Here is a 26,496-nt window from a genome sequence, read left to right as displayed (position 1 = left end):
CTGCGTTTCACAGGCCTTTGGAAGAGATGTTCCCGGTAGGCTGTAAGAGCACTGTGCAGAGCGAGTTGTTTCTTAGCTTCCCAAAGAGCTGGAAGCAAGATGCTGTGGGGCCCAACTCGCCCTCTGGAAAGAAGACTGCACGTTGCGCCTTTCAGCTCTAGGGCAAAGTAGCACACCCAGAGCAGAAGTCCTACTTCAGCCAGATCAGGCCTTCAAAGAAACTGCGTTTCACAGGCCTTTGGAAGAGATGTTCCCGGTAGGCTGTAAGAGCACTGTGCAGAGCGAGTTGTTTCTTAGCTTCCCAAAGAGCTGGAAGCAAGATGCTGTGGGGCCCAACTCGCCCTTTGGAAAGAAGCCTGCACGTTGTGCCTTTCAGCTCTAGGGCAAAGTAGCACACCCAGAGCAGAAGTCCTACTTCAGCCAGATCAGGCCTGCAAAGAAACTGCGTTTCACAGGCCTTTGGAAGAGATGTTCCCACTAGGCTGTAAGAGCACTGTGCAGAGCGAGTTGTTTCTTAGCTTCCCAAAGAGCTGGAAGCAAGATGCTGTGGGGCCCAACTCGCCCTTTGGAAAGAAGCCTGCACGTTGTGCCTTTCAGCTCTAGGGCAAAGTAGCACACCCAGAGCAGAAGTCCTACTTCGGCCAGATCAGGCATGCAAAGAAACTGCGTTTCACAGGCCTTTGGAAGAGATGTTCCCGGTAGGCTGTAAGAGCACTGTGCAGAGCGAGTTGTTTCTTAGCTTCCCAAAGAGCTGGAAGCAAGATGCTGTGGGGCCCAACTCGCCCTTTGGAAAGAAGCCTGCACGTTGTGCCTTTCAGCTCTAGGGCAAAGTAGCACACCCAGAGCAGAAGTCCTACTTCAGCCAGATCAGGCCTGCAAAGAAACTGCGTTTCACAGGCCTTTGGAAGAGATGTTCCCGGTAGGCTGTAAGAGCACTGTGCAGAGCGAGTTGTTTCTTAGCTTCCCAAAGAGCTGGAAGCAAGATGCTGTGGGGCCCAACTCGCCCTTTGGAAAGAAGCCTGCACGTTGTGCCTTTCAGCTCTAGGGCAAAGTAGCACACCCAGAGCAGAAGTCCTACTTCAGCCAGATCAGGCCTGCAAAGAAACTGCGTTTCACAGGCCTTTGGGAGAGATGTTCCCGGTAGGCTGTAAGAGCACTGTGCAGAGCGAGTTGTTTCTTAGCTTCCCAAAGAGCTGGAAGCAAGATGCTGTGGGGCCCAACTCGCCCTTTGGAAAGAAGCCTGCACGTTGTGCCTTTCAGCTCTAGGGCAAAGTAGCACACCCAGAGCAGAAGTCCTACTTCAGCCAGATCAGGCCTGCAAAGACACTGCGTTTCACTTTCCTTTGGAGGAGATGTTCCCACTAGGCTGTAAGAGCACTGTGCAGAGCGAGTTGTTTCTTAGCTTCCCAAAGAGCTGGAAGCAAGATGCTGTGGGGCCCAACTCGCCCTTTGGAAAGAAGCCTGCACGTTGTGCCTTTCAGCTCTAGGGCAAAGTAGCACACCCAGAGCAGAAGTGCTACTTCAGCCAGATCAGGCCTGCAAAGAAACTGCGTTTCACAGGCCTTTGGAAGAGATGTTCCCGGTAGGCTGTAAGAGCACTGTGCAGAGCGAGTTGTTTCTTAGCTTCCCAAAGAGCTGGAAGCAAGATGCTGTGGGGCCCAACTCGCCCTTTGGAAAGAAGCCTGCACGTTGTGCCTTTCAGCTCTAGGGCAAAGTAGCACACCCAGAGCAGAAGTGCTACTTCAGCCAGATCAGGCCTGCAAAGAAACTGCGTTTCACAGGCCTTTGGGAGAGATGTTCCCGGTAGGCTGTAAGAGCACTGTGCAGAGCGAGTTGTTTCTTAGCTTCCCAAAGAGCTGGAAGCAAGATGCTGTGGGGCCCAACTCGCCCTTGGAAAGAAGCCTGCACGTTGTGCCTTTCAGCTCTAGGGCAAAGTAGCACACCCAGAGCAGAAGTCCTACTTCAGCCAGATCAGGCCTGCAAAGAAACTGCGTTTCACAGGCCTTTGGAAGAGATGTTCCCGGTAGGCTGTAAGAGCACTGTGCAGAGCGAGTTGTTTCTTAGCTTCCCAAAGAGCTGGAAGCAAGATGCTGTGGGGCCCAACTCGCCCTTAGGAAAGAAGCCTGCACGTTGTGCCTTTCAGCTCTAGGGCAAAGTAGCACACCCAGAGCAGAAGTCCTACTTCAGCCAGATCAGGCCTGCAAAGAAACTGCGTTTCACAGGCCTTTGGAAGACATGTTCCCGGTAGGCTGTAAGAGCACTGTGCAGAGCGAGTTGTTTCTTAGCTTCCCAAAGAGCTGGAAGCAAGATGCTGTGGGGCCCAACTCGCCCTTTGGAAAGAAGCCTGCACGTTGTGCCTTTCAGCTCTAGGGCAAAGTAGCACACCCAGAGCAGAAGTCCTACTTCAGCCAGATCAGGCCTGCAAAGAAACTGCGTTTCACAGGCCTTTGGAAGAGATGTTCCCACTAGGCTGTAAGAGCACTGTGCAGAGCGAGTTGTTTCTTAGCTTCCCAAAGAGCTGGAAGCAAGATGCTGTGGGGCCCAACTCGCCCTTTGGAAAGAAGCCTGCACGTTGTGCCTTTCAGCTCTAGGGCAAAGTAGCACACCCAGAGCAGAAGTCCTACTTCAGCCAGATCAGGCCTGCAAAGAAACTGCGTTTCACAGGCCTTTGGAAGAGATGTTCCCGGTAGGCTGTAAGAGCACTGTGCAGAGCGAGTTGTTTCTTAGCTTCCCAAACAGCTGGAAGCAAGATGCTGTGGGGCCCAACTCGCCCTTTGGAAAGAAGCCTGCACGTTGTGCCTTTCAGCTCTAGGGCAAAGTAGCACACCCAGAGCAGAAGTCCTACTTCAGCCAGATCAGGCCTGCAAAGAAACTGCGTTTCACAGGCCTTTGGGAGAGATGTTCCCGGTAGGCTGTAAGAGCACTGTGCAGAGCGAGTTGTTTCTTAGCTTCCCAAAGAGCTGGAAGCAAGATGCTGTGGGGCCCAACTCGCCCTTTGGAAAGAAGCCTGCACGTTGTGCCTTTCAGCTCTAGGGCAAAGTAGCACACCCAGAGCAGAAGTCCTACTTCAGCCAGATCAGGCCTGCAAAGACACTGCGTTTCACAGGCCTTTGGAGGAGATGTTCCCACTAGGCTGTAAGAGCACTGTGCAGAGCGAGTTGTTTCTTAGCTTCCCAAAGAGCTGGAAGCAAGATGCTGTGGGGCCCAACTCGCCCTTTGGAAAGAAGCCTGCACGTTGTGCCTTTCAGCTCTAGGGCAAAGTAGCACACCCAGAGCAGAAGTGCTACTTCAGCCAGATCAGGCCTGCAAAGAAACTGCGTTTCACAGGCCTTTGGAAGAGATGTTCCCGGTAGGCTGTAAGAGCACTGTGCAGAGCGAGTTGTTTCTTAGCTTCCCAAAGAGCTGGAAGCAAGATGCTGTGGGGCCCAACTCGCCCTTTGGAAAGAAGCCTGCACGTTGTGCCTTTCAGCTCTAGGGCAAAGTAGCACACCCAGAGCAGAAGTGCTACTTCAGCCAGATCAGGCCTGCAAAGAAACTGCGTTTCACAGGCCTTTGGGAGAGATGTTCCCGGTAGGCTGTAAGAGCACTGTGCAGAGCGAGTTGTTTCTTAGCTTCCCAAAGAGCTGGAAGCAAGATGCTGTGGGGCCCAACTCGCCCTTGGAAAGAAGCCTGCACGTTGTGCCTTTCAGCTCTAGGGCAAAGTAGCACACCCAGAGCAGAAGTCCTACTTCAGCCAGATCAGGCCTGCAAAGAAACTGCGTTTCACAGGCCTTTGGAAGAGATGTTCCCGGTAGGCTGTAAGAGCACTGTGCAGAGCGAGTTGTTTCTTAGCTTCCCAAAGAGCTGGAAGCAAGATGCTGTGGGGCCCAACTCGCCCTTAGGAAAGAAGCCTGCACGTTGTGCCTTTCAGCTCTAGGGCAAAGTAGCACACCCAGAGCAGAAGTCCTACTTCAGCCAGATCAGGCCTGCAAAGAAACTGCGTTTCACAGGCCTTTGGAAGACATGTTCCCGGTAGGCTGTAAGAGCACTGTGCAGAGCGAGTTGTTTCTTAGCTTCCCAAAGAGCTGGAAGCAAGATGCTGTGGGGCCCAACTCGCCCTTTGGAAAGAAGCCTGCACGTTGTGCCTTTCAGCTCTAGGGCAAAGTAGCACACCCAGAGCAGAAGTCCTACTTCAGCCAGATCAGGCCTGCAAAGAAACTGCGTTTCACAGGCCTTTGGAAGAGATGTTCCCACTAGGCTGTAAGAGCACTGTGCAGAGCGAGTTGTTTCTTAGCTTCCCAAAGAGCTGGAAGCAAGATGCTGTGGGGCCCAACTCGCCCTTTGGAAAGAAGCCTGCACGTTGTGCCTTTCAGCTCTAGGGCAAAGTAGCACACCCAGAGCAGAAGTCCTACTTCAGCCAGATCAGGCCTGCAAAGAAACTGCGTTTCACAGGCCTTTGGAAGAGATGTTCCCGGTAGGCTGTAAGAGCACTGTGCAGAGCGAGTTGTTTCTTAGCTTCCCAAAGAGCTGGAAGCAAGATGCTGTGGGGCCCAACTCGCCCTTTGGAAAGAAGCCTGCACGTTGTGCCTTTCAGCTCTAGGGCAAAGTAGCACACCCAGAGCAGAAGTCCTACTTCAGCCAGATCAGGCCTGCAAAGAAACTGCGTTTCACAGGCCTTTGGAAGAGATGTTCCCGGTAGGCTGTAAGAGCACTGTGCAGAGCGAGTTGTTTCTTAGCTTCCCAAAGAGCTGGAAGCAAGATGCTGTGGGGCCCAACTCGCCCTTTGGAAAGAAGCCTGCACGTTGTGCCTTTCAGCTCTAGGGCAAAGTAGCACACCCAGAGCAGAAGTCCTACTTCAGCCAGATCAGGCCTGCAAAGACACTGCGTTTCACAGGCCTTTGGAGGAGATGTTCCCACTAGGCTGTAAGAGCACTGTGCAGAGCGAGTTGTTTCTTAGCTTCCCAAAGAGCTGGAAGCAAGATGCTGTGGGGCCCAACTCGCCCTTTGGAAAGAAGCCTGCACGTTGTGCCTTTCAGCTCTAGGGCAAAGTAGCACACCCAGAGCAGAAGTGCTACTTCAGCCAGATCAGGCCTGCAAAGAAACTGCGTTTCACAGGCCTTTGGAAGAGATGTTCCCGGTAGGCTGTAAGAGCACTGTGCAGAGCGAGTTGTTTCTTAGCTTCCCAAAGAGCTGGAAGCAAGATGCTGTGGGGCCCAACTCGCCCTTTGGAAAGAAGCCTGCACGTTGTGCCTTTCAGCTCTAGGGCAAAGTAGCACACCCAGAGCAGAAGTCCTACTTCAGCCAGATCAGGCCTGCAAAGAAACTGCGTTTCACAGGCCTTTGGAAGAGATGTTCCCACTAGGCTGTAAGAGCACTGTGCAGAGCGAGTTGTTTCTTAGCTTCCCAAACAGCTGGAAGCAAGATGCTGTGGGGCCCAACTCGCCCTTTGGAAAGAAGCCTGCACGTTGTGCCTTTCAGCTCTAGGGCAAAGTAGCACACCCAGAGCAGAAGTCCTACTTCAGCCAGATCAGGCCTGCAAAGAAACTGCGTTTCACAGGCCATTGGAAGAGATGTTCCCACTAGGCTGTAAGAGCACTGTGCAGAGCGAGTTGTTTCTTAGCTTCCCAAAGAGCTGGAAGCAAGATGCTGTGGGGCCCAACTCACCCTTTGGAAAGAAGCCTGCACGTTGTGCCTTTCAGCTCTAGAGCAAAGTAGCACACCCAGAGCAGAAGTCCTACTCCAGCCAGATCAGGCCTGCAAAGAAACTGCGTTTCACAGGCCTTTGGAGGAGATGTTACCGGTAGGCTGTAAGAGCACTGTGCAGAGCGAGTTGTTTCTTAGCTTCCCAAAGAGCTGGAAGCAAGATGCTGTGGGGCCCAACTCGCCCTTTGGAAAGAAGCCTGCACGTTGTGCCTTTCAGCTCTAGGGCAAAGTAGCACACCCAGAGCAGAAGTGCTACTTCAGCCAGATCAGGCCTGCAAAGAAACTGCGTTTCACAGGCCGTTGGAAGAGATGTTCCCGGTAGGCTGTAATAGCACTGTGCAGAGCGAGTTGTTTCTTAGCTTCCCAAAGAGCTGGAAGCAAGATGCTGTGGGGCCCAACTCGCCCTTTGGAAAGAAGCCTGCACGTTGTGCATTTCAGCTCTAGGGCAAAGTAGCACACCCAGAGCAGAAGTCCTACTTCAGCCAGATCAGGCCTGCAAAGAAACTGCGTTTCTCAGGCCGTTGGAAGAGATTTTCCCGGTAGGCTGTAAGAGCACTGTGCAGAGCGAGTTGATTCTTAGCTTCCCAAAGAGCTGGAAGCAAGATGCTGTGTGGCCCAACTCGCCCTTTGGAAAGAAGCCTGCACGTTGTGCCTTTCAGCTCTAGGGCAAAGTAGCACACCCAGAGCAGAAGTCCTACTTCAGCCAGATCAGGCCTGCAAAGAAACTGCGTTTCACAGGCCTTTGGAAGAGATGTTCCCGGTAGGCTGTAAGAGCACTGTGCAGAGCGAGTTGTTTCTTAGCTTCCCAAAGAGCTGGAAGCAAGATGCTGTGGGGCCCAACTCGCCCTTTGGAAAGAAGCCTGCACGTTGTGCCTTTCAGCTCTAGGGCAAAGTAGCACACCCTGAGCAGAAGTGCTACTTCAGCCAGATCAGGCCTGCAAAGAAACTGCGTTTCACAGGCCTTTGGAAGAGATGTTCCCGGTAGGCTGTAAGAGCACTGTGCAGAGCGAGTTGTTTCTTAGCTTCCCAAAGAGCTGGAAGCAAGATGCTGTGGGGCCCAACTCGCCCTTTGGAAAGAAGCCTGCACGTTGTGCCTTTCAGCTCTAGGGCAAAGTAGCACACCCATAGCAGAAGTCCTACTTCAGCCAGATCAGGCCTGCAAAGAAACTGCGTTTCACAGGCCTTTGGAAGAGATGTTCCCGGTAGGCTGTAAGAGAACTGTGCAGAGCGAGTTGTTTCTTAGCTTCCCAAAGAGCTGGAAGCAAGATGCTGTGGGGCCCAACTCGCCCTTTGGAAAGAAGCCTGCACGTTGTGCCTTTCAGCTCTAGGGCAAAGTAGCACACCCAGAGCAGAAGTGCTACTTCAGCCAGATCAGGCCTGCAAAGAAACTGCGTTTCACAGGCCTTTGGAAGAGATGTTCCCGGTAGGCTGTAAGAGCACTGTGCAGAGCGAGTTGTTTCTTAGCTTCCCAAAGAGCTGGAAGCAAGATGCTGTGGGGCCCAACTCGCCCTTTGGAAAGAAGCCTGCACGTTGTGCCTTTCAGCTCTAGGGCAAAGTAGCACACCCAGAGCAGAAGTCCTACTTCAGCCAGATCAGGCCTGCAAAGAAACTGCGTTTCACAGGCCTTTGGGAGAGATGTTCCCGGTAGGCTGTAAGAGCACTGTGCAGAGCGAGTTGTTTCTTAGCTTCCCAAAGAGCTGGAAGCAAGATGCTGTGGGGCCCAACTCGCCCTTTGGAAAGAAGCCTGCACGTTGTGCCTTTCAGCTCTAGGGCAAAGTAGCACACCCAGAGCAGAAGTCCTACTTCAGCCAGATCAGGCCTGCAAAGAAACTGCGTTTCACAGGCCTTTGGAAGAGATGTTCCCGGTAGGCTGTAAGAGCACTGTGCAGAGCGAGTTGTTTCTTAGCTTCCCAAAGAGCTGGAAGCAAGATGCTGTGGGGCCCAACTCGCCCTTTGGAAAGAAGCCTGCACGTTGTGCCTTTCAGCTCTAGGGCAAAGTAGCACACCCAGAGCAGAAGTCCTACTTCAGCCAGATCAGGCCTGCAAAGAAACTGCGTTTCACAGGCCTTTGGAAGAGATGTTCCCGGTAGGCTGTAAGAGCACTGTGCAGAGCGAGTTGTTTCTTAGCTTCCCAAAGAGCTGGAAGCAAGATGCTGTGGGGCCCAACTCGCCCTTTGGAAAGAAGCCTGCACGTTGTGCCTTTCAGCTCTAGGGCAAAGTAGCACACCCAGAGCAGAAGTCCTACTTCAGCCAGATCAGGCCTGCAAAGAAACTGCGTTTCACAGGCCTTTGGAGGAGATGTTCCCACTAGGCTGTAAGAGCACTGTGCAGAGCGAGTTGTTTCTTAGCTTCCCAAAGAGCTGGAAGCAAGATGCTGTGGGGCCCAACTCGCCCTTTGGAAAGAAGCCTGCACGTTGTGCCTTTCAGCTCTAGGGCAAAGTAGCACACCCAGAGCAGAAGTCCTACTTCAGCCAGATCAGGCCTGCAAAGAAACTGCGTTTCACAGGCCTTTGGAAGAGATGTTCCCACTAGGCTGTAAGAGCACTGTGCAGAGCGAGTTGTTTCTTAGCTTCCCAAAGAGCTGGAAGCAGGATTCTGTGGGGCCCAACTCGCCCTCTGGAAAGAAGCCTGCACGTTGTGCCTTTCAGCTCTAGAGCAAAGTAGCACACCCAGAGCAGAAGTCCTACTTCAGCCAGATCAGGCCTGCAAAGAAACTGCGTTTCACAGGCCTTTGGAGGAGATGTTCCCGGTAGGCTGTAAGAGCACTGTGCAGAGCGAGTTGTTTCTTAGCTTCCCAAAGAGCTGGAAGCAAGATGCTGTGGGGCCCAACTCGCCCTTTGGAAAGAAGCCTGCACGTTGTGCCTTTCAGCTCTAGGGCAAAGTAGCACACCCAGAGCAGAAGTCCTACTTCGGCCAGATCAGGCCTGCAAAGAAACTGCGTTTCACAGGCCTTTGGAAGAGATGTTCCCACTAGGCTGTAAGAGCACTGTGCAGAGCGAGTTGTTTCTTAGCTTCCCAAAGAGCTGGAAGCAAGATGCTGTGGGGCCCAACTCGCCCTTTGGAAAGAAGCCTGCACGTTGTGCCTTTCAGCTCTAGGGCAAAGTAGCACACCCAGAGCAGAAGTCCTACTTCAGCCAGATCAGGCCTGCAAAGAAACTGCGTTTCACAGGCCTTTGGAAGAGATGTTCCCGGTAGGCTGGAAGAGCACTGTGCAGAGCGAGTTGTTTCTTAGCTTCCCAAAGAGCTGGAAGCAAGATGCTGTGGAGCCCTACTCGCCCTTAGGAAAGAAGCCTGCACGTTGTGCCTTTCAGCTCTAGGGCAAAGTAGCACACCCAGAGCAGAAGTCCTACTTCAGCCAGATCAGGCCTGCAAAGAAACTGCGTTTCACAGGCCTTTGGGAGAGATGTTCCCGGTAGGCTGTAAGAGCACTGTGCAGAGCGAGTTGTTTCTTAGCTTCCCAAAGAGCTGGAAGCAAGATGCTGTGGGGCCCAACTCGCCCTTTGGAAAGAAGCCTGCACGTTGTGCCTTTCAGCTCTAGGGCAAAGTAGCACACCCAGAGCAGAAGTCCTACTTCAGCCAGATCAGGCCTGCAAAGACACTGCGTTTCACTTTCCTTTGGAGGAGATGTTCCCACTAGGCTGTAAGAGCACTGTGCAGAGCGAGTTGTTTCTTAGCTTCCCAAAGAGCTGGAAGCAAGATGCTGTGGGGCCCAACTCGCCCTTTGGAAAGAAGCCTGCACGTTGTGCCTTTCAGCTCTAGGGCAAAGTAGCACACCCAGAGCAGAAGTGCTACTTCAGCCAGATCAGGCCTGCAAAGAAACTGCGTTTCACAGGCCTTTGGAAGAGATGTTCCCGGTAGGCTGTAAGAGCACTGTGCAGAGCGAGTTGTTTCTTAGCTTCCCAAAGAGCTGGAAGCAAGATGCTGTGGGGCCCAACTCGCCCTTTGGAAAGAAGCCTGCACGTTGTGCCTTTCAGCTCTAGGGCAAAGTAGCACACCCAGAGCAGAAGTGCTACTTCAGCCAGATCAGGCCTGCAAAGAAACTGCGTTTCACAGGCCTTTGGGAGAGATGTTCCCGGTAGGCTGTAAGAGAACTGTGCAGAGCGAGTTGTTTCTTAGCTTCCCAAAGAGCTGGAAGCAAGATGCTGTGGGGCCCAACTCGCCCTTGGAAAGAAGCCTGCACGTTGTGCCTTTCAGCTCTAGGGCAAAGTAGCACACCCAGAGCAGAAGTCCTACTTCAGCCAGATCAGGCCTGCAAAGAAACTGCGTTTCACAGGCCTTTGGAAGAGATGTTCCCGGTAGGCTGTAAGAGCACTGTGCAGAGCGAGTTGTTTCTTAGCTTCCCAAAGAGCTGGAAGCAAGATGCTGTGGGGCCCAACTCGCCCTTAGGAAAGAAGCCTGCACGTTGTGCCTTTCAGCTCTAGGGCAAAGTAGCACACCCAGAGCAGAAGTCCTACTTCAGCCAGATCAGGCCTGCAAAGAAACTGCGTTTCACAGGCCTTTGGAAGACATGTTCCCGGTAGGCTGTAAGAGCACTGTGCAGAGCGAGTTGTTTCTTAGCTTCCCAAAGAGCTGGAAGCAAGATGCTGTGGGGCCCAACTCGCCCTTTGGAAAGAAGCCTGCACGTTGTGCCTTTCAGCTCTAGGGCAAAGTAGCACACCCAGAGCAGAAGTCCTACTTCAGCCAGATCAGGCCTGCAAAGAAACTGCGTTTCACAGGCCTTTGGAAGAGATGTTCCCACTAGGCTGTAAGAGCACTGTGCAGAGCGAGTTGTTTCTTAGCTTCCCAAAGAGCTGGAAGCAAGATGCTGTGGGGCCCAACTCGCCCTTTGGAAAGAAGCCTGCACGTTGTGCCTTTCAGCTCTAGGGCAAAGTAGCACACCCAGAGCAGAAGTCCTACTTCAGCCAGATCAGGCCTGCAAAGAAACTGCGTTTCACAGGCCTTTGGAAGAGATGTTCCCGGTAGGCTGTAAGAGCACTGTGCAGAGCGAGTTGTTTCTTAGCTTCCCAAACAGCTGGAAGCAAGATGCTGTGGGGCCCAACTCGCCCTTTGGAAAGAAGCCTGCACGTTGTGCCTTTCAGCTCTAGGGCAAAGTAGCACACCCAGAGCAGAAGTCCTACTTCAGCCAGATCAGGCCTGCAAAGAAACTGCGTTTCACAGGCCTTTGGAAGAGATGTTCCCGGTAGGCTGTAAGAGCACTGTGCAGAGCGAGTTGTTTCTTAGCTTCCCAAAGAGCTGGAAGCAAGATGCTGTGGGGCCCAACTCGCCCTTTGGAAAGAAGCCTGCACGTTGTGCCTTTCAGCTCTAGGGCAAAGTAGCACACCCAGAGCAGAAGTCCTACTTCAGCCAGATCAGGCCTGCAAAGACACTGCGTTTCACAGGCCTTTGGAGGAGATGTTCCCACTAGGCTGTAAGAGTACTGTGCAGAGCGAGTTGTTTCTTAGCTTCCCAAAGAGCTGGAAGCAAGATGCTGTGGGGCCCAACTCGCCCTTTGGAAAGAAGCCTGCACGTTGTGCCTTTCAGCTCTAGGGCAAAGTAGCACACCCAGAGCAGAAGTGCTACTTCAGCCAGATCAGGCCTGCAAAGAAACTGCGTTTCACAGGCCTTTGGAAGAGATGTTCCCACTAGGCTGTAAGAGCACTGTGCAGAGCGAGTTGTTTCTTAGCTTCCCAAAGAGCTGGAAGCAAGATGCTGTGGGGCCCAACTCGCCCTTTGGAAAGAAGCCTGCACGTTGTGCCTTTCAGCTCTAGGGCAAAGTAGCACACCCAGAGCAGAAGTGCTACTTCAGCCAGATCAGGCCTGCAAAGAAACTGCGTTTCACAGGCCGTTGGAAGAGATGTTCCCGGTAGGCTGTAATAGCACTGTGCAGAGCGAGTTGTTTCTTAGCTTCCCAAAGAGCTGGAAGCAAGATGCTGTGGGGCCCAACTCGCCCTTTGGAAAGAAGCCTGCACGTTGTGCCTTTCAGCTCTAGGGCAAAGTAGCACACCCAGAGCAGAAGTCCTACTTCAGCCAGATCAGGCCTGCAAAGAAACTGCGTTTCACAGGCCTTTGGAAGATATGTTCCCGGTAGGCTGTAAGAGCACTGTGCAGAGCGAGTTGTTTCTTAGCTTCCCAAAGAGCTGGAAGCAAGATGCTGTGGGGCCCAACTCGCCCTTTGGAAAGAAGCCTGCACGTTGTGCCTTTCAGCTCTAGGGCAAAGTAGCACACCCAGAGCAGAAGTCCTACTTCAGCCAGATCAGGCCTGCAAAGAAACTGCGTTTCACAGGCCTTTGGAAGATATGTTCCCGGTAGGCTGTAAGAGCACTGTGCAGAGCGAGTTGTTTCTTAGCTTCCCAAAGAGCTGGAAGCAAGATGCTGTGGGGCCCAACTCGCCCTTTGGAAAGAAGCCTGCACGTTGTGCCTTTCAGCTCTAGGGCAAAGTAGCACAACCAGAGCAGAAGTCCTACTTCAGCCAGATCAGGCCTGCAAAGAAACTGCGTTTCACAGGCCTTTGGAAGACATGTTCCCGGAAGGCTGTAAGAGCACTGTGCAGAGCGAGTTGTTTCTTAGCTTCCCAAAGAGCTGGAAGCAAGATGCTGTGGGGCCCAACTCGCCCTTTGGAAAGAAGCCTGCACGTGGTGCCTTTCAGCTCTAGGGCAAAGTAGCACACCCAGAGCAGAAGTCCTACTTCAGCCAGATCAGGCCTGCAAAGAAACTGCGTTTCACAGGCCTTTGGAAGAGATGTTCCCGGTAGGCTGTAAGAGCACTGTGCAGAGCGAGTTGTTTCTTAGCTTCCCAAAGAGCTGGAACCAAGATGCTGTGGGGCCCAACTCGCCCTTTGGAAAGAAGCCTGCACGTTGTGCCTTTCAGCTCTAGGGCAAAGTAGCACACCCAGAGCAGAAGTCCTACTTCAGCCAGATCAGGCCTGCAAAGAAACTGCGTTTCACAGGCCTTTGGAAGAGATGTTCCCGGTAGGCTGTAAGAGCACTGTGCAGCGCGAGTTGTTTCTTAGCTTCCCAAAGAGCTGGAAGCAAGATGCTGTGGGTACCAACTCGCCCTTTGGAAAGAAGCCTGCACGTTGTGCCTTTCAGCTCTAGGGCAAAGTAGCACACCCAGAGCAGAAGTCCTACTTCAGCCAGATCAGGCCTGCAAAGAAACTGCGTTTCACAGGCCTTTGGAAGACATGTTCCCGGTAGGCTGTAAGAGCACTGTGCAGAGCGAGTTGTTTCTTAGCTTCCCAAAGAGCTGGAAGCAAGATGCTGTGGGGCCCAACTCGCCCTTTGGAAAGAAGCCTGCACGTTGTGCCTTTCAGCTCTAGGGCAAAGTAGCACACCCAGAGCAGAAGTCCTACTTCAGCCAGATCAGGCCTGCAAAGAAACTGCGTTTCACAGGCCTTTGGAAGAGATGTTCCCGGTAGGCTGTAAGAGCACTGTGCAGAGCGAGTTGTTTCTTAGCTTCCCAAAGAGCTGGAAGCAAGATGCTGTGGGGCCCAACTCGCCCTTTGGAAAGAAGCCTGCACGTTGTGCCTTTCAGCTCTAGGGCAAAGTAGCACACCCAGAGCAGAAGTCCTACTTCAGCCAGATCAGGCCTGCAAAGAAACTGCGTTTCACAGGCCTTTGGAAGACATGTTCCCGGAAGGCTGTAAGAGCACTGTGCAGAGCGAGTTGTTTCTTAGCTTCCCAAAGAGCTGGAAGCAAGATGCTGTGGGGCCCAACTCGCCCTTTGGAAAGAAGACTGCACGTGGTGCCTTTCAGCTCTAGGGCAAAGTAGCACACCCAGAGCAGAAGTCCTACTTCAGCCAGATCAGGCCTGCAAAGAAACTGCGTTTCACAGGCCTTTGGAAGAGATGTTCCCGGTAGGCTGTAAGAGCACTGTGCAGAGCGAGTTGTTTCTTAGCTTCCCAAAGAGCTGGAACCAAGATGCTGTGGGGCCCAACTCGCCCTTTGGAAAGAAGCCTGCACGTTGTGCCTTTCAGCTCTAGGGCAAAGTAGCACACCCAGAGCAGAAGTCCTACTTCAGCCAGATCAGGCCTGCAAAGAAACTGCGTTTCACAGGCCTTTGGAAGAGATGTTCCCGGTAGGCTGTAAGAGCACTGTGCAGAGCGAGTTGTTTCTTAGCTTCCCAAAGAGCTGGAAGCAAGATGCTGTGGGGCCCAACTCGCCCTTTGGAAAGAAGCCTGCACGTTGTGCCTTTCAGCTCTAGGGCAAAGTAGCACACCCAGAGCAGAAGTCCTACTTCAGCCAGATCAGGCCTGCAAAGAAACTGCGTTTCACAGGGCTTTGGAGGAGATGTTCCCACTAGGCTGTAAGAGCACTGTGCAGAGCGAGTTGTTTCTTAGCTTCCCAAAGAGCTGGAAGCAAGATGCTGTGGGGCCCATCTCGCCCTTTGGAAAGAAGCCTGCACGTTGTGCCTTTCAGCTCTAGGGCAAAGTAGCACACCCAGAGCAGAAGTCCTACTTCGGCCAGATCAGGCCTGCAAAGAAGCTGCGTTTCACAGGCCTTTGGAAGAGATGTTCCCGGTAGGCTGTAAGAGCACTGTGCAGAGCGAGTTGTTTCTTAGCTTCCCAAAGAGCTGGAAGCAAGATGCTGTGGGGCCCAACTCGCCCTCTGGAAAGAAGACTGCACGTTGCGCCTTTCAGCTCTAGGGCAAAGTAGCACACCCAGAGCAGAAGTCCTACTTCAGCCAGATCAGGCCTTCAAAGAAACTGCGTTTCACAGGCCTTTGGAAGAGATGTTCCCGGTAGGCTGTAAGAGCACTGTGCAGAGCGAGTTGTTTCTTAGCTTCCCAAAGAGCTGGAAGCAAGATGCTGTGGGGCCCAACTCGCCCTTTGGAAAGAAGCCTGCACGTTGTGCCTTTCAGCTCTAGGGCAAAGTAGCACACCCAGAGCAGAAGTCCTACTTCAGCCAGATCAGGCCTGCAAAGAAACTGCGTTTCACAGGCCTTTGGAAGAGATGTTCCCACTAGGCTGTAAGAGCACTGTGCAGAGCGAGTTGTTTCTTAGCTTCCCAAAGAGCTGGAAGCAAGATGCTGTGGGGCCCAACTCGCCCTTTGGAAAGAAGCCTGCACGTTGTGCCTTTCAGCTCTAGGGCAAAGTAGCACACCCAGAGCAGAAGTCCTACTTCGGCCAGATCAGGCATGCAAAGAAACTGCGTTTCACAGGCCTTTGGAAGAGATGTTCCCGGTAGGCTGTAAGAGCACTGTGCAGAGCGAGTTGTTTCTTAGCTTCCCAAAGAGCTGGAAGCAAGATGCTGTGGGGCCCAACTCGCCCTTTGGAAAGAAGCCTGCACGTTGTGCCTTTCAGCTCTAGGGCAAAGTAGCACACCCAGAGCAGAAGTCCTACTTCAGCCAGATCAGGCCTGCAAAGAAACTGCGTTTCACAGGCCTTTGGAAGAGATGTTCCCGGTAGGCTGTAAGAGCACTGTGCAGAGCGAGTTGTTTCTTAGCTTCCCAAAGAGCTGGAAGCAAGATGCTGTGGGGCCCAACTCGCCCTTTGGAAAGAAGCCTGCACGTTGTGCCTTTCAGCTCTAGGGCAAAGTAGCACACCCAGAGCAGAAGTCCTACTTCAGCCAGATCAGGCCTGCAAAGAAACTGCGTTTCACAGGCCTTTGGGAGAGATGTTCCCGGTAGGCTGTAAGAGCACTGTGCAGAGCGAGTTGTTTCTTAGCTTCCCAAAGAGCTGGAAGCAAGATGCTGTGGGGCCCAACTCGCCCTTTGGAAAGAAGCCTGCACGTTGTGCCTTTCAGCTCTAGGGCAAAGTAGCACACCCAGAGCAGAAGTCCTACTTCAGCCAGATCAGGCCTGCAAAGACACTGCGTTTCACTTTCCTTTGGAGGAGATGTTCCCACTAGGCTGTAAGAGCACTGTGCAGAGCGAGTTGTTTCTTAGCTTCCCAAAGAGCTGGAAGCAAGATGCTGTGGGGCCCAACTCGCCCTTTGGAAAGAAGCCTGCACGTTGTGCCTTTCAGCTCTAGGGCAAAGTAGCACACCCAGAGCAGAAGTGCTACTTCAGCCAGATCAGGCCTGCAAAGAAACTGCGTTTCACAGGCCTTTGGAAGAGATGTTCCCGGTAGGCTGTAAGAGCACTGTGCAGAGCGAGTTGTTTCTTAGCTTCCCAAAGAGCTGGAAGCAAGATGCTGTGGGGCCCAACTCGCCCTTTGGAAAGAAGCCTGCACGTTGTGCCTTTCAGCTCTAGGGCAAAGTAGCACACCCAGAGCAGAAGTGCTACTTCAGCCAGATCAGGCCTGCAAAGAAACTGCGTTTCACAGGCCTTTGGGAGAGATGTTCCCGGTAGGCTGTAAGAGCACTGTGCAGAGCGAGTTGTTTCTTAGCTTCCCAAAGAGCTGGAAGCAAGATGCTGTGGGGCCCAACTCGCCCTTGGAAAGAAGCCTGCACGTTGTGCCTTTCAGCTCTAGGGCAAAGTAGCACACCCAGAGCAGAAGTCCTACTTCAGCCAGATCAGGCCTGCAAAGAAACTGCGTTTCACAGGCCTTTGGAAGAGATGTTCCCGGTAGGCTGTAAGAGCACTGTGCAGAGCGAGTTGTTTCTTAGCTTCCCAAAGAGCTGGAAGCAAGATGCTGTGGGGCCCAACTCGCCCTTTGGAAAGAAGCCTGCACGTTGTGCCTTTCAGCTCTAGGGCAAAGTAGCACACCCAGAGCAGAAGTCCTACTTCAGCCAGATCAGGCCTGCAAAGAAACTGCGTTTCACAGGCCTTTGGAAGACATGTTCCCGGTAGGCTGTAAGAGCACTGTGCAGAGCGAGTTGTTTCTTAGCTTCCCAAAGAGCTGGAAGCAAGATGCTGTGGGGCCCAACTCGCCCTTTGGAAAGAAGCCTGCACGTTGTGCCTTTCAGCTCTAGGGCAAAGTAGCACACCCAGAGCAGAAGTCCTACTTCAGCCAGATCAGGCCTGCAAAGAAACTGCGTTTCACAGGCCTTTGGAAGAGATGTTCCCACTAGGCTGTAAGAGCACTGTGCAGAGCGAGTTGTTTCTTAGCTTCCCAAAGAGCTGGAAGCAAGATGCTGTGGGGCCCAACTCGCCCTTTGGAAAGAAGCCTGCACGTTGTGCCTTTCAGCTCTAGGGCAAAGTAGCACACCCAGAGCAGAAGTCCTACTTCAGCCAGATCAGGCCTGCAAAGAAACTGCGTTTCACAGGCCTTTGGAAGAGATGTTCCCGGTAGGCTGTAAGAGCACTGTGCAGAGCGAGTTGTTTCTTAGCTTCCCAAACAGCTGGAAGCAAGATGCTGTGGGGCCCAACTCGCCCTTTGGAAAGAAGCCTGCACGTTGTGCCTTTCAGCTCTAGGGCAAAGTAGCACACCCAGAGCAGAAGTCCTACTTCAGCCAGATCAGGCCTGCAAAGAAACTGCGTTTCACAGGCCTTTGGAAGAGATGTTCCCGGTAGGCTGTAAGAGCACTGTGCAGAGCGAGTTGTTTCTTAGCTTCCCAAAGAGCTGGAAGCAAGATGCTGTGGGGCCCAACTCGCCCTTTGGAAAGAAGCCTGCACGTTGTGCCTTTCAGCTCTAGGGCAAAGTAGCACACCCAGAGCAGAAGTCCTACTTCAGCCAGATCAGGCCTGCAAAGACACTGCGTTTCACAGGCCTTTGGAGGAGATGTTCCCACTAGGCTGTAAGAGCACTGTGCAGAGCGAGTTGTTTCTTAGCTTCCCAAAGAGCTGGAAGCAAGATGCTGTGGGGCCCAACTCGCCCTTTGGAAAGAAGCCTGCACGTTGTGCCTTTCAGCTCTAGGGCAAAGTAGCACACCCAGAGCAGAAGTGCTACTTCAGCCAGATCAGGCCTGCAAAGAAACTGCGTTTCACAGGCCTTTGGAAGAGATGTTCCCGGTAGGCTGTAAGAGCACTGTGCAGAGCGAGTTGTTTCTTAGCTTCCCAAAGAGCTGGAAGCAAGATGCTGTGGGGCCCAACTCGCCCTTTGGAAAGAAGCCTGCACGTTGTGCCTTTCAGCTCTAGGGCAAAGTAGCACACCCAGAGCAGAAGTCCTACTTCAGCCAGATCAGGCCTGCAAAGAAACTGCGTTTCACAGGCCTTTGGAAGAGATGTTCCCACTAGGCTGTAAGAGCACTGTGCAGAGCGAGTTGTTTCTTAGCTTCCCAAACAGCTGGAAGCAAGATGCTGTGGGGCCCAACTCGCCCTTTGGAAAGAAGCCTGCACGTTGTGCCTTTCAGCTCTAGGGCAAAGTAGCACACCCAGAGCAGAAGTCCTACTTCAGCCAGATCAGGCCTGCAAAGAAACTGCGTTTCACAGGCCATTGGAAGAGATGTTCCCACTAGGCTGTAAGAGCACTGTGCAGAGCGAGTTGTTTCTTAGCTTCCCAAAGAGCTGGAAGCAAGATGCTGTGGGGCCCAACTCACCCTTTGGAAAGAAGCCTGCACGTTGTGCCTTTCAGCTCTAGGGCAAAGTAGCACACCCAGAGCAGAAGTCCTACTTCAGCCAGATCAGGCCTGCAAAGAAACTGCGTTTCACAGGCCTTTGGAAGAGATGTTCCCACTAGGCTGTAAGAGCACTGTGCAGAGCGAGTTGTTTCTTAGCTTCCCAAAGAGCTGGAAGCAAGATTCTGTGGGGCCCAACTCGCCCTCTGGAAAGAAGCCTGCACGTTGTGCCTTTCAGCTCTAGAGCAAAGTAGCACACCCAGAGCAGAAGTCCTACTCCAGCCAGATCAGGCCTGCAAAGAAACTGCGTTTCACAGGCCTTTGGAGGAGATGTTACCGGTAGGCTGTAAGAGCACTGTGCAGAGCGAGTTGTTTCTTAGCTTCCCAAAGAGCTGGAAGCAAGATGCTGTGGGGCCCAACTCGCCCTTTGGAAAGAAGCCTGCACGTTGTGCCTTTCAGCTCTAGGGCAAAGTAGCACACCCAGAGCAGAAGTGCTACTTCAGCCAGATCAGGCCTGCAAAGAAACTGCGTTTCACAGGCCGTTGGAAGAGATGTTCCCGGTAGGCTGTAATAGCACTGTGCAGAGCGAGTTGTTTCTTAGCTTCCCAAAGAGCTGGAAGCAAGATGCTGTGGGGCCCAACTCGCCCTTTGGAAAGAAGCCTGCACGTTGTGCCTTTCAGCTCTAGGGCAAAGTAGCACACCCAGAGCAGAAGTCCTACTTCAGCCAGATCAGGCCTGCAAAGAAACTGCGTTTCTCAGGCCGTTGGAAGAGATTTTCCCGGTAGGCTGTAAGAGCACTGTGCAGAGCGAGTTGATTCTTAGCTTCCCAAAGAGCTGGAAGCAAGATGCTGTGTGGCCCAACTCGCCCTTTGGAAAGAAGCCTGCACGTTGTGCCTTTCAGCTCTAGGGCAAAGTAGCACACCCAGAGCAGAAGTCCTACTTCAGCCAGATCAGGCCTGCAAAGAAACTGCGTTTCACAGGCCTTTGGAAGAGATGTTCCCGGTAGGCTGTAAGAGCACTGTGCAGAGCGAGTTGTTTCTTAGCTTCCCAAAGAGCTGGAAGCAAGATGCTGTGGGGCCCAACTCGCCCTTTGGAAAGAAGCCTGCACGTTGTGCCTTTCAGCTCTAGGGCAAAGTAGCACACCCTGAGCAGAAGTGCTACTTCAGCCAGATCAGGCCTGCAAAGAAACTGCGTTTCACAGGCCTTTGGAAGAGATGTTCCCGGTAGGCTGTAAGAGCACTGTGCAGAGCGAGTTGTTTCTTAGCTTCCCAAAGAGCTGGAAGCAAGATGCTGTGGGGCCCAACTCGCCCTTTGGAAAGAAGCCTGCACGTTGTGCCTTTCAGCTCTAGGGCAAAGTAGCACACCCATAGCAGAAGTCCTACTTCAGCCAGATCAGGCCTGCAAAGAAACTGCGTTTCACAGGCCTTTGGAAGAGATGTTCCCGGTAGGCTGTAAGAGAACTGTGCAGAGCGAGTTGTTTCTTAGCTTCCCAAAGAGCTGGAAGCAAGATGCTGTGGGGCCCAACTCGCCCTTTGGAAAGAAGCCTGCACGTTGTGCCTTTCAGCTCTAGGGCAAAGTAGCACACCCAGAGCAGAAGTGCTACTTCAGCCAGATCAGGCCTGCAAAGAAACTGCGTTTCACAGGCCTTTGGAAGAGATGTTCCCGGTAGGCTGTAAGAGCACTGTGCAGAGCGAGTTGTTTCTTAGCTTCCCAAAGAGCTGGAAGCAAGATGCTGTGGGGCCCAACTCGCCCTTTGGAAAGAAGCCTGCACGTTGTGCCTTTCAGCTCTAGGGCAAAGTAGCACACCCAGAGCAGAAGTCCTACTTCAGCCAGATCAGGCCTGCAAAGAAACTGCGTTTCACAGGCCTTTGGGAGAGATGTTCCCGGTAGGCTGTAAGAGCACTGTGCAGAGCGAGTTGTTTCTTAGCTTCCCAAAGAGCTGGAAGCAAGATGCTGTGGGGCCCAACTCGCCCTTTGGAAAGAAGCCTGCACGTTGTGCCTTTCAGCTCTAGGGCAAAGTAGCACACCCAGAGCAGAAGTCCTACTTCAGCCAGATCAGGCCTGCAAAGAAACTGCGTTTCACAGGCCTTTGGAAGAGATGTTCCCGGTAGGCTGTAAGAGCACTGTGCAGAGCGAGTTGTTTCTTAGCTTCCCAAAGAGCTGGAAGCAAGATGCTGTGGGGCCCAACTCGCCCTTTGGAAAGAAGCCTGCACGTTGTGCCTTTCAGCTCTAGGGCAAAGTAGCACACCCAGAGCAGAAGTCCTACTTCAGCCAGATCAGGCCTGCAAAGAAACTGCGTTTCACAGGCCTTTGGAAGAGATGTTCCCGGTAGGCTGTAAGAGCACTGTGCAGAGCGAGTTGTTTCTTAGCTTCCCAAAGAGCTGGAAGCAAGATGCTGTGGGGCCCAACTCGCCCTTTGGAAAGAAGCCTGCACGTTGTGCCTTTCAGCTCTAGGGCAAAGTAGCACACCCAGAGCAGAAGTCCTACTTCAGCCAGATCAGGCCTGCAAAGAAACTGCTTTTCACAGGCCTTTGGAAGAGATGTTCCCGGTAGGCTGTAAGAGCACTGTGCAGAGCGAGTTGTTTCTTAGCTTCCCAAAGAGCTGGAAGCAAGATGCTGTGGGGCCCAACTCGCCCTTTGGAAAGAAGCCTGCACGTTGTGCCTTTCAGCTCTAGGGCAAAGTAGCACACCCAGAGCAGAAGTCCTACTTCAGCCAGATCAGGCCTGCAAAGAAACTGCGTTTCACAGGCCTTTGGAAGAGATGTTCCCGGTAGGCTGTAAGAGCACTGTGCAGAGCGAGTTGTTTCTTAGCTTCCCAAAGAGCTGGAAGCAAGATGCTGTGGGGCCCAACTCGCCCTTTGGAAAGAAGCCTGCACGTTGTGCCTTTCAGCTCTAGGGCAAAGTAGCACACCCAGAGCAGAAGTCCTACTTCAGCCAGATCAGGCCTGCAAAGAAACTGCGTTTCACAGGCCTTTGGGAGAGATGTTCCCGGTAGGCTGTAAGAGCACTGTGCAGAGCGAGTTGTTTCTTAGCTTCCCAAAGAGCTGGAAGCAAGATGCTGTGGGGCCCAACTCGCCCTTTGGAAAGAAGCCTGCACGTTGTGCCTTTCAGCTCTAGGGCAAAGTAGCACACCCAGAGCAGAAGTCCTACTTCAGCCAGATCAGGCCTGCAAAGAAACTGCGTTTCACAGGCCTTTGGAAGAGATGTTCCCGGTAGGCTGTAAGAGCACTGTGCAGAGCGAGTTGTTTCTTAGCTTCCCAAAGAGCTGGAAGCAAGATGCTGTGGGGCCCAACTCGCCCTTTGGAAAGAAGCCTGCACGTTGTGCCTTTCAGCTCTAGGGCAAAGTAGCACACCCAGAGCAGAAGTCCTACTTCAGCCAGATCAGGCCTGCAAAGAAACTGCGTTTCACAGGCCTTTGGAAGAGATGTTCCCGGTAGGCTGTAAGAGCACTGTGCAGAGCGAGTTGTTTCTTAGCTTCCCAAAGAGCTGGAAGCAAGATGCTGTGGGGCCCAACTCGCCCTTTGGAAAGAAGCCTGCACGTTGTGCCTTTCAGCTCTAGGGCAAAGTAGCACACCCAGAGCAGAAGTCCTACTTCAGCCAGATCAGGCCTGCAAAGAAACTGCGTTTCACAGGCCTTTGGAAGAGATGTTCCCGGTAGGCTGTAAGAGCACTGTGCAGCGCGAGTTGTTTCTTAGCTTCCCAAAGAGCTGGAAGCAAGATGCTGTGGGTACCAACTCGCCCTTTGGAAAGAAGCCTGCACGTTGTGCCTTTCAGCTCTAGGGCAAAGTAGCACACCCAGAGCAGAAGTCCTACTTCAGCCAGATCAGGCCTGCAAAGAAACTGCGTTTCACAGGCCTTTGGAAGACATGTTCCCGGTAGGCTGTAAGAGCACTGTGCAGAGCGAGTTGTTTCTTAGCTTCCCAAAGAGCTGGAAGCAAGATGCTGTGGGGCCCAACTCGCCCTTTGGAAAGAAGCCTGCACGTTGTGCCTTTCAGCTCTAGGGCAAAGTAGCACACCCAGAGCAGAAGTCCTACTTCAGCCAGATCAGGCCTGCAAAGAAACTGCGTTTCACAGGCCTTTGGAAGAGATGTTCCCGGTAGGCTGTAAGAGCACTGTGCAGAGCGAGTTGTTTCTTAGCTTCCCAAAGAGCTGGAAGCAAGATGCTGTGGGGCCCAACTCGCCCTTTGGAAAGAAGCCTGCACGTTGTGCCTTTCAGCTCTAGGGCAAAGTAGCACAACCAGAGCAGAAGTCCTACTTCAGCCAGATCAGGCCTGCAAAGAAACTGCGTTTCACAGGCCTTTGGAAGACATGTTCCCGGAAGGCTGTAAGAGCACTGTGCAGAGCGAGTTGTTTCTTAGCTTCCCAAAGAGCTGGAAGCAAGATGCTGTGGGGCCCAACTCGCCCTTTGGAAAGAAGCCTGCACGTGGTGCCTTTCAGCTCTAGGGCAAAGTAGCACACCCAGAGCAGAAGTCCTACTTCAGCCAGATCAGGCCTGCAAAGAAACTGCGTTTCACAGGCCTTTGGAAGAGATGTTCCCGGTAGGCTGTAAGAGCACTGTGCAGAGCGAGTTGTTTCTTAGCTTCCCAAAGAGCTGGAAGCAAGATGCTGTGGGGCCCAACTCGCCCTTTGGAAAGAAGCCTGCACGTTGTGCCTTTCAGCTCTAGGGCAAAGTAGCACACCCAGAGCAGAAGTCCTACTTCAGCCAGATCAGGCCTGCAAAGAAACTGCGTTTCACAGGCCTTTGGAAGAGATGTTCCCGGTAGGCTGTAAGAGCACTGTGCAGAGCGAGTTGTTTCTTAGCTTCCCAAAGAGCTGGAAGCAAGATGCTGTGGGGCCCAACTCGCCCTTTGGAAAGAAGCCTGCACGTTGTGCCTTTCAGCTCTAGGGCAAAGTAGCACACCCAGAGCAGAAGTCCTACTTCAGCCAGATCAGGCCTGCAAAGAAACTGCGTTTCACAGGGCTTTGGAGGAGATGTTCCCACTAGGCTGTAAGAGCACTGTGCAGAGCGAGTTGTTTCTTAGCTTCCCAAAGAGCTGGAAGCAAGATGCTGTGGGGCCCATCTCGCCCTTTGGAAAGAAGCCTGCACGTTGTGCCTTTCAGCTCTAGGGCAAAGTAGCACACCCAGAGCAGAAGTCCTACTTCGGCCAGATCAGGCCTGCAAAGAAGCTGCGTTTCACAGGCCTTTGGAAGAGATGTTCCCGGTAGGCTGTAAGAGCACTGTGCAGAGCGAGTTGTTTCTTAGCTTCCCAAAGAGCTGGAAGCAAGATGCTGTGGGGCCCAACTCGCCCTCTGGAAAGAAGACTGCACGTTGCGCCTTTCAGCTCTAGGGCAAAGTAGCACACCCAGAGCAGAAGTCCTACTTCAGCCAGATCAGGCCTGCAAAGAAACTGCGCTTCACAGGCCTTTGGAAGAGATGTTCCCGGTAGGCTGTAAGAGCACTGTGCAGAGCGAGTTGTTTCTTAGCTTCCCAAAGAGCTGGAAGCAAGATGCTGTGGGGCCCAACTCGCCCTTTGGAAAGAAGCCTGCACGTTGTGCCTTTCAGCTCTAGGGCAAAGTAGCACACCCAGAGCAGAAGTCCTACTTCAGCCAGATCAGGCCTGCAAAGAAACTGCGTTTCACAGGCCTTTGGAAGAGATGTTCCCACTAGGCTGTAAGAGCACTGTGCAGAGCGAGTTGTTTCTTAGCTTCCCAAAGAGCTGGAAGCAAGATGCTGTGGGGCCCAACTCGCCCTTTGGAAAGAAGCCTGCACGTTGTGCCTTTCAGCTCTAGGGCAAAGTAGCACACCCAGAGCAGAAGTCCTACTTCGGCCAGATCAGGCATGCAAAGAAACTGCGTTTCACAGGCCTTTGGAAGAGATGTTCCCGGTAGGCTGTAAGAGCACTGTGCAGAGCGAGTTGTTTCTTAGCTTCCCAAAGAGCTGGAAGCAAGATGCTGTGGGGCCCAACTCGCCCTTTGGAAAGAAGCCTGCACGTTGTGCCTTTCAGCTCTAGGGCAAAGTAGCACACCCAGAGCAGAAGTCCTACTTCAGCCAGATCAGGCCTGCAAAGAAACTGCGTTTCACAGGCCTTTGGAAGAGATGTTCCCGGTAGGCTGTAAGAGCACTGTGCAGAGCGAGTTGTTTCTTAGCTTCCCAAAGAGCTGGAAGCAAGATGCTGTGGGGCCCAACTCGCCCTTTGGAAAGAAGCCTGCACGTTGTGCCTTTCAGCTCTAGGGCAAAGTAGCACACCCAGAGCAGAAGTCCTACTTCAGCCAGATCAGGCCTGCAAAGAAACTGCGTTTCACAGGCCTTTGGGAGAGATGTTCCCGGTAGGCTGTAAGAGCACTGTGCAGAGCGAGTTGTTTCTTAGCTTCCCAAAGAGCTGGAAGCAAGATGCTGTGGGGCCCAACTCGCCCTTTGGAAAGAAGCCTGCACGTTGTGCCTTTCAGCTCTAGGGCAAAGTAGCACACCCAGAGCAGAAGTCCTACTTCAGCCAGATCAGGCCTGCAAAGACACTGCGTTTCACTTTCCTTTGGAGGAGATGTTCCCACTAGGCTGTAAGAGCACTGTGCAGAGCGAGTTGTTTCTTAGCTTCCCAAAGAGCTGGAAGCAAGATGCTGTGGGGCCCAACTCGCCCTTTGGAAAGAAGCCTGCACGTTGTGCCTTTCAGCTCTAGGGCAAAGTAGCACACCCAGAGCAGAAGTGCTACTTCAGCCAGATCAGGCCTGCAAAGAAACTGCGTTTCACAGGCCTTTGGAAGAGATGTTCCCGGTAGGCTGTAAGAGCACTGTGCAGAGCGAGTTGTTTCTTAGCTTCCCAAAGAGCTGGAAGCAAGATGCTGTGGGGCCCAACTCGCCCTTTGGAAAGAAGCCTGCACGTTGTGCCTTTCAGCTCTAGGGCAAAGTAGCACACCCAGAGCAGAAGTGCTACTTCAGCCAGATCAGGCCTGCAAAGAAACTGCGTTTCACAGGCCTTTGGGAGAGATGTTCCCGGTAGGCTGTAAGAGCACTGTGCAGAGCGAGTTGTTTCTTAGCTTCCCAAAGAGCTGGAAGCAAGATGCTGTGGGGCCCAACTCGCCCTTGGAAAGAAGCCTGCACGTTGTGCCTTTCAGCTCTAGGGCAAAGTAGCACACCCAGAGCAGAAGTCCTACTTCAGCCAGATCAGGCCTGCAAAGAAACTGCGTTTCACAGGCCTTTGGAAGAGATGTTCCCGGTAGGCTGTAAGAGCACTGTGCAGAGCGAGTTGTTTCTTAGCTTCCCAAAGAGCTGGAAGCAAGATGCTGTGGGGCCCAACTCGCCCTTAGGAAAGAAGCCTGCACGTTGTGCCTTTCAGCTCTAGGGCAAAGTAGCACACCCAGAGCAGAAGTCCTACTTCAGCCAGATCAGGCCTGCAAAGAAACTGCGTTTCACAGGCCTTTGGAAGACATGTTCCCGGTAGGCTGTAAGAGCACTGTGCAGAGCGAGTTGTTTCTTAGCTTCCCAAAGAGCTGGAAGCAAGATGCTGTGGGGCCCAACTCGCCCTTTGGAAAGAAGCCTGCACGTTGTGCCTTTCAGCTCTAGGGCAAAGTAGCACACCCAGAGCAGAAGTCCTACTTCAGCCAGATCAGGCCTGCAAAGAAACTGCGTTTCACAGGCCTTTGGAAGAGATGTTCCCACTAGGCTGTAAGAGCACTGTGCAGAGCGAGTTGTTTCTTAGCTTCCCAAAGAGCTGGAAGCAAGATGCTGTGGGGCCCAACTCGCCCTTTGGAAAGAAGCCTGCACGTTGTGCCTTTCAGCTCTAGGGCAAAGTAGCACACCCAGAGCAGAAGTCCTACTTCAGCCAGATCAGGCCTGCAAAGAAACTGCGTTTCACAGGCCTTTGGAAGAGATGTTCCCGGTAGGCTGTAAGAGCACTGTGCAGAGCGAGTTGTTTCTTAGCTTCCCAAACAGCTGGAAGCAAGATGCTGTGGGGCCCAACTCGCCCTTTGGAAAGAAGCCTGCACGTTGTGCCTTTCAGCTCTAGGGCAAAGTAGCACACCCAGAGCAGAAGTCCTACTTCAGCCAGATCAGGCCTGCAAAGAAACTGCGTTTCACAGGCCTTTGGAAGAGATGTTCCCGGTAGGCTGTAAGAGCACTGTGCAGAGCGAGTTGTTTCTTAGCTTCCCAAAGAGCTGGAAGCAAGATGCTGTGGGGCCCAACTCGCCCTTTGAAAGAAGCCTGCACGTTGTGCCTTTCAGCTCTAGGGCAAAGTAGCACACCCAGAGCAGAAGTCCTACTCCAGCCAGATCAGGCCTGCAAAGAAACTGCGTTTCACAGGCCTTTGGAGGAGATGTTACCGGTAGGCTGTAAGAGCACTGTGCAGAGCGAGTTGTTTCTTAGCTTCCCAAAGAGCTGGAAGCAAGATGCTGTGGGGCCCAACTCGCCCTTTGGAAAGAAGCCTGCACGTTGTGCCTTTCAGCTCTAGGGCAAAGTAGCACACCCAGAGAAGAAGTCCTACTTCAGCCAG

Source organism: Equus caballus, chromosome 17 (assembly GCF_041296265.1).
Source record: "Equus caballus isolate H_3958 breed thoroughbred chromosome 17, TB-T2T, whole genome shotgun sequence".
NCBI lineage: Eukaryota > Metazoa > Chordata > Mammalia > Perissodactyla > Equidae > Equus > Equus caballus.
The sequence above is the reverse complement of the archived record's forward strand: the minus strand, read 5'-3'. Positions refer to the sequence as shown.